The sequence below is a fragment of the Triticum dicoccoides genome, chromosome 5B, assembly GCF_002162155.2.
Source record: "Triticum dicoccoides isolate Atlit2015 ecotype Zavitan chromosome 5B, WEW_v2.0, whole genome shotgun sequence".
In the NCBI taxonomy this organism is placed as follows: domain Eukaryota; kingdom Viridiplantae; phylum Streptophyta; class Magnoliopsida; order Poales; family Poaceae; genus Triticum; species Triticum dicoccoides.
Genome location: NC_041389.1, coordinates 259,727,783 through 259,733,547, shown reverse-complemented (window position 1 = coordinate 259,733,547; position 5,765 = coordinate 259,727,783).

Genomic DNA, 5,765 nt, shown 5'->3' with positions numbered 1-5,765 from the left:
ATGGTTCGCAACTATCAAGTGATTCCAAAATTCCATGTTTATGGAGTTTCTTCATGCGCTTTACTCCGATATGACCCAAATGGCAGTGCCACAAATAAGTTGCATTATCATTATCAACTTTGCATCTTTTGGCATCAATATTATGAATATGTGTATCATCACAATCAAGATTCAACAGAAATATACCACTCTTCGAGGGTGAGGGAGTCCTGGATTAAGGGGTCCTTGGACAGCCGGGCTGTGTACATGGGCCGAACTGTTGGGCTATGAAGATACAAGATAGAAGACTTCTTCCCGTGTCCGGATGGGACTCCCCTTTGCGTGGAAGGCAAGCTTGGTGATTCGGATATGTAGATTCCTTTCTCTGTAACCGACTTTGTGTAACCCTAGCCCCCTCCGGTGTCTATATAAACCAGAGGGTTTAGTCCGTAGAGAGGAGGACAATCATAATCTCATAGGCTAGACTTCTAGGGTTTAGCCATTACGATCTCGTGGTAGATCAACTCATGTAATACTCATATTCATCAAGATAAATCAAGCAGGAAGTAGGGTATTACCTCCATAGAGAGGGCCCGAACCTGGGTAAACATTGTGTCCCTCGCCTCCTGTTACCATTAGCCTTAGACACATAGTTCGGGACCCCCTACCTGAGATCTGCCGGTTTTGACACCGACATTGGTGCTTTCATTGAGAGTTCCACTGCGTCGTTGAGGGAGTCCTGGCTTAGGGGGGTATCCAGACAGCCGGGCTGTGTACAACGTCCGGACTATTGAAGCGCGAAGATACAAGACTCAAGACTTCGTCCCGTGTCCGGATGGGATTCTCCTTGGCGTGGAAGGCAAGCTTGGCGATCCGGATGTTATATTTCCTTCCTTGTAACCGACTCCATGTAAACCCTAGCCCTCTCTGGTGTCTATATAAACCGGAGAGGTCAGTCCTTAGAAGGCCGATCACAATTACAATCATACCATCATAGGCTAGCTCTTAGGGTTTAGCCTCTATGATCTCGTGCTAGATCTACTCTTGTACTACCCATATCTTCAATATTAATCAAGCAGGAAGTAGGGTTTTACCTCCATCAAGAGGGCCCGAACCTGGGTAAACATTGTGTCCCTTGCTTCCTGTTACCATCAGCCTAGACGCACAGATCGAGACCCCCTACCTGAGATCCGCCGGTTTTGACACCGACATTGGTGCTTTCATTGAGAGTTCCTCTGTGTTGTCACTGCAGGGCTTGATGGCGCCTTCAATCATCAACAACACGGTCCAGGGGGAGACTTTTCTCCCCGGACAGATCTTCGTGTTCGGCGGCTTTGCACTACGGGCCAATTCGCTTGGCCACATGGAGCAAATCGACAGCTACGCCCCTAGCCACCAGATCAGGTTCGAAAACCTGAACTACACGGCTGATATCCGCAAAGACTTGATCTTCGACGGATTCGGGCCTACTCCAGTAGCACCGGACAGTCACGACGAGCACGGCTTAGACCTGCTGTCAGACAATGCTCAGGGTATCACCCCTGCAGTAGCACCGGACTTAAATCCGGAGCAGGTTGCATTGCCTAAGAACGGAGGGATGCACCCCGCCCCGCAGGCCGTACACTCATCGATGGTGAAGCCAAACACATGCCTCACTTCTGAGGAAGCCTGTGACTCCGGACCCCCGGATTCGTATCCGGTTGTAGGTCCCAGTCTGCGCGCTCCTGAGCCCGCTGAGCCTGGTTGGGCTCCGGTAATGGAGTTTACCGCTGTGCACATCTTCCAGCGCTCGCCCTTTGGCGACGTACTGAACTCGCTAAAGTCTCTATCTTTATCAAGAGACTTGCGGCCGAACTATGTCCGTCTCGAGTGGGAAGCAAGCGACAAAGGAATTCGTTTCCCACCCACCACCCACTTAATTGCCATGATAGACGATCTAACCGATGTGCTTGACTTTGACTTTGAAGACATCGATGGTATGGACGATGATGCAGGAGAAGAACACGAACCACCGCTCACTAGGAGGTGGATAGCCACCTCTTCCTATGATATACATATATGGTGGACACTCCGAAGGAAACCAATGGTGATGAGGCAACGGAGGATAATCCCTCAGGGAGAAAAGCAAAGCATGGGCGTTGTCGGTGCCACTCCAAGCCCCGCCACAGCAATACCGGCCCCGGAGATGAAATCAATCCGGATGGTGCTGAAGAGGAATATAACCCTGACCAACCCACCTTCGAGCAGGCCGAACAGGAAGTTGAGCAGGTCGGCCCAGACGAACAAGCGACTGACGGATATCCGGAGGAGGACAACTATATGCCCCCCTCCGAAGACGAGATTAGCCTCGGCGACGACAAGTTCGGCGTGCCTGAGGATCCCGTGGAGCAGGAGCACTTCAAGCGCCGGCTTATTGCCACTGCAAGGAGTCTGAAGAAGAAGCAATAGCAACTCCAAGCTGATCAAGACCTGCTCATAGATAGATGGAATGAAGTCTTGGCAGCCGAGGAATACGGACTCGAGCGCCAAACGGCTGGCCGGCCACCCCGTGGCCGGGATAAAATGGGATATCAGCCCGAATACCAGCCCGCACCCCCACGCCAATACACTACGGCCCGGGGCAACATGCAGGACCTGCAAGATATATTGGAAAACAAAGCAGGACAACCAAGATCGATCTATGGATCGTGGGGGCGTGCCTCAGCACGCGACGATGACCGTCGCGAGGGATACATTATCAACAAGTCTGGCCGAGCTGAACATAGCAACCCAGACCAATTCGAACTACGTAGTCACATAGCCCGGCACAGAGGCACCGTGCACCCCCTCTGCTTCACTGACGAAGTGATGGATCATGAATTCCCAGAAGGGTTCAAACCCATAAACATTGAATCATACGATGGCACGACAGACCCCGCAGTATGGATCGAAGATTTCCTTCTCCACATTCACATGGACCGTGGAGACGACCTACACACCATCAAATATCTTCCCCTTAAGCTCAAAGGACCAGCCCGGCAAAGGCTAAACAGCCTGCCAGCAAATTCCATTGGCAGCTGGGAAAACCTGTAAGACGCATTCCTTGACAACTTCCAGGGCACATATGTGCGACCACCGGACACCGATGACCTGAGCCACATTACTCAACAGCCCGGAGAGTTAGCCAGAAAATTCTGGACTCGGTTCCTAACTAAAAAGAACCAAATAGTCGACTGTCCGGACGCCGAAGCCCTGGCGGCTTTTAAGCATAATATCCGTGACGAGTGGCTTGCCCGACACCTCGGCCAGGAAAAACCCAAGTCCATGGCAGCTCTCACAACACTAATGACCCACTTTTGCACGGGCGAGGACAGTTGGTTGGCTCGCAGCGGCACCACGCCACATTCTGGCACTTCGGATGTCTGCGACAACAACGGCAAGCCATGGCGCAACACACATAAACGACGGAACAACAGCGACAACACTGAAGACGCGGCAGTAAACGCCGGATTCAGCGGATCCAAGTCCGGTCAGCGGAAGAAGCCGTTCAAAAGAAACAATCAGGGACCGTCCAGTCTGGACCATATACTGGAGTGCCCGTGCCAAATTCATGGCACCCCGGACAAGCCAGCCAACCACACTAACATAGACTGCTGGGTGTTCAAGCAGGCCGGCAAAATTAACCCCGAAAACAAGGACAAGGGGCTGCACAGCGACGATGACGAGGAGCCCCGGTGTCCGAACACGGGGGGACAGAAGCAATTCCCCCCCCCCCCAGGTGAAAACGGTTAACATGATCTACGCCACTCACATCCCCAAGAGGGAACGGAAGCGAGCACTACGGGACGTCTATGCGATGGAGCCAGTCACCCCCAAATTCAACCCATGGTCAGCTTGTCCGATCACCTTTGATCATAGGGATCATCCTACTAGCATCCGTCACGGCGGCTCAGTCGCATTGGTCTTAGACCCAATCATCAACGGATTCCACCTCACGCGAGTCCTTATGGACGGTGGCAGCAGCCTGAACCTGCTTTATCAAGACACAGTGCGCAAAATGGGCATTGACCCTTCAAGGATCAAGCCCACCAAAACCACCTTTAAAGGTGTAATTCCTGGAGTAGAGGCCCGTTGTACGGGCTCCATAACATTAGAAGTGGTCTTCGGATCTCCGGACAACTTCTAAAGCGAAGAGTTAATCTTCGATATCGTTCCTTTCCGTAGTGGTTACCACGCACTGCTCGGACGAACCGCATTTGCTAGATTCAATGCGGTGCCACACTATGCATACCTCAAGCTCAAGATGCCAGGCCTGCGCGGGGTCAGAATAGTCAACGGGAACATGGACCGCTCTCTCCGTACAGAAGAGCATACTGCAGCCCTCGCAGCAGAAGTACAATGCGGCCTCCTCCGACAAACCACCAATCCGGCGACGACAACCTCAAGCACCATCAAGCGAGTCCGGAGCACCCTGCAACAGGATCATCAGGCACGCCAAGAGCGCGATTAGCAGTCCGGCCTCCGCTCAAACCCCATTAAAGCAGCATTCGTGCCACGCGTACAGAATTACGCACTCAAAATACCATGGGCACAGGCGAAGGCGCATCAGTGACTCAGTCAATAGTGCGGTATCACTGCAACATACCTTCATAATCTCTCCCTTTTACCTTCCAGGACATTGCTTTAGTGCAGCCTCTTCAGAAGAGCCGGATTGCCGGACTTACATAGGAGAGAAAACCAAGGAGGCAACAGGCTTTGCGCACAAAAGGAAACACCCAGTTTGCCAGGGGCTTCTTATGGCGCCCCATAATACGGCAAGACAAGTCCGAACACTTTCAACAGTGCGGTACCCCAAACTTATAGCACTATATGCATCAGCTCCGAATCATGTCTTGGGTCTACAGTTGGGTTAGCCCGGCTCCCTTGCTTTGGTACCTTACGTTCCGTTATATCAGCTAAGGTAGCGCAGGGAGAACTACTGTGATTGTGTCCCGGTTCTTCCGGACGAGCACCTCAGTAGAGAAAGCCGAAAACTGACTGGCATGATGCGGCGAGAGCTGGTCGCTGTTCGAGAGGTCTTAAAATCCTTAAAGATTTTTCCGCTTTGGGCGAGGAATCGGCTTCGTATGATTTAGGCGTCTATAGCGCCCCAATTCGGCCTTCCGAATTCTAGGGGCTTTACCAAAATTTAAAATTATAGACTTCTATGGCTAAGTGAAAGTTATAAAGCCGCATAGTCCGATTGCCTTGTTCGCTGCGCCGGATACCTCCTTACGGGACCAAACATTTGGATAAAGAGTATCCGGGTTTTTCCAGGAACACCCTGGTACTAGTTGCATGGGGGCGGAAGCCGACGACTGGCCTACTTTCAGTATTCTATAAACAGCCGCGCAGAAGGTAATATTTTAAATCAAACAAGTGCTACATAGCACACGTAACTTCGTCTTTAAATTACAACAGCGGCAGAGGTACATTCAATCAAAGATCTTGTCCTTGGTACATTCATCGGCCACGAGATGAGCGCCCTTCATAATGTAATCATACTACTTCTCGGGATGGCAATGCACCTTGCCCTCCGGTGGCCCGTCCTTCACCAGCTTCTCCGCATCCAGCTTGCCCCAATGCACCTTCGCGCGGGCAAAGGCCCGGCGGGCACCCTCGATGCAAACGGATCGTTTGATTACTTCAAGCCGCGGACAGGCATTCACCATCCGCTTGATCAGGCTGAAGTAGCTAGTGGGCAAGGGCTCACCAGGCCACATCCGGACTATGAAATCTTTCATAGCCACTTCGGCCGCCCTGTGGAG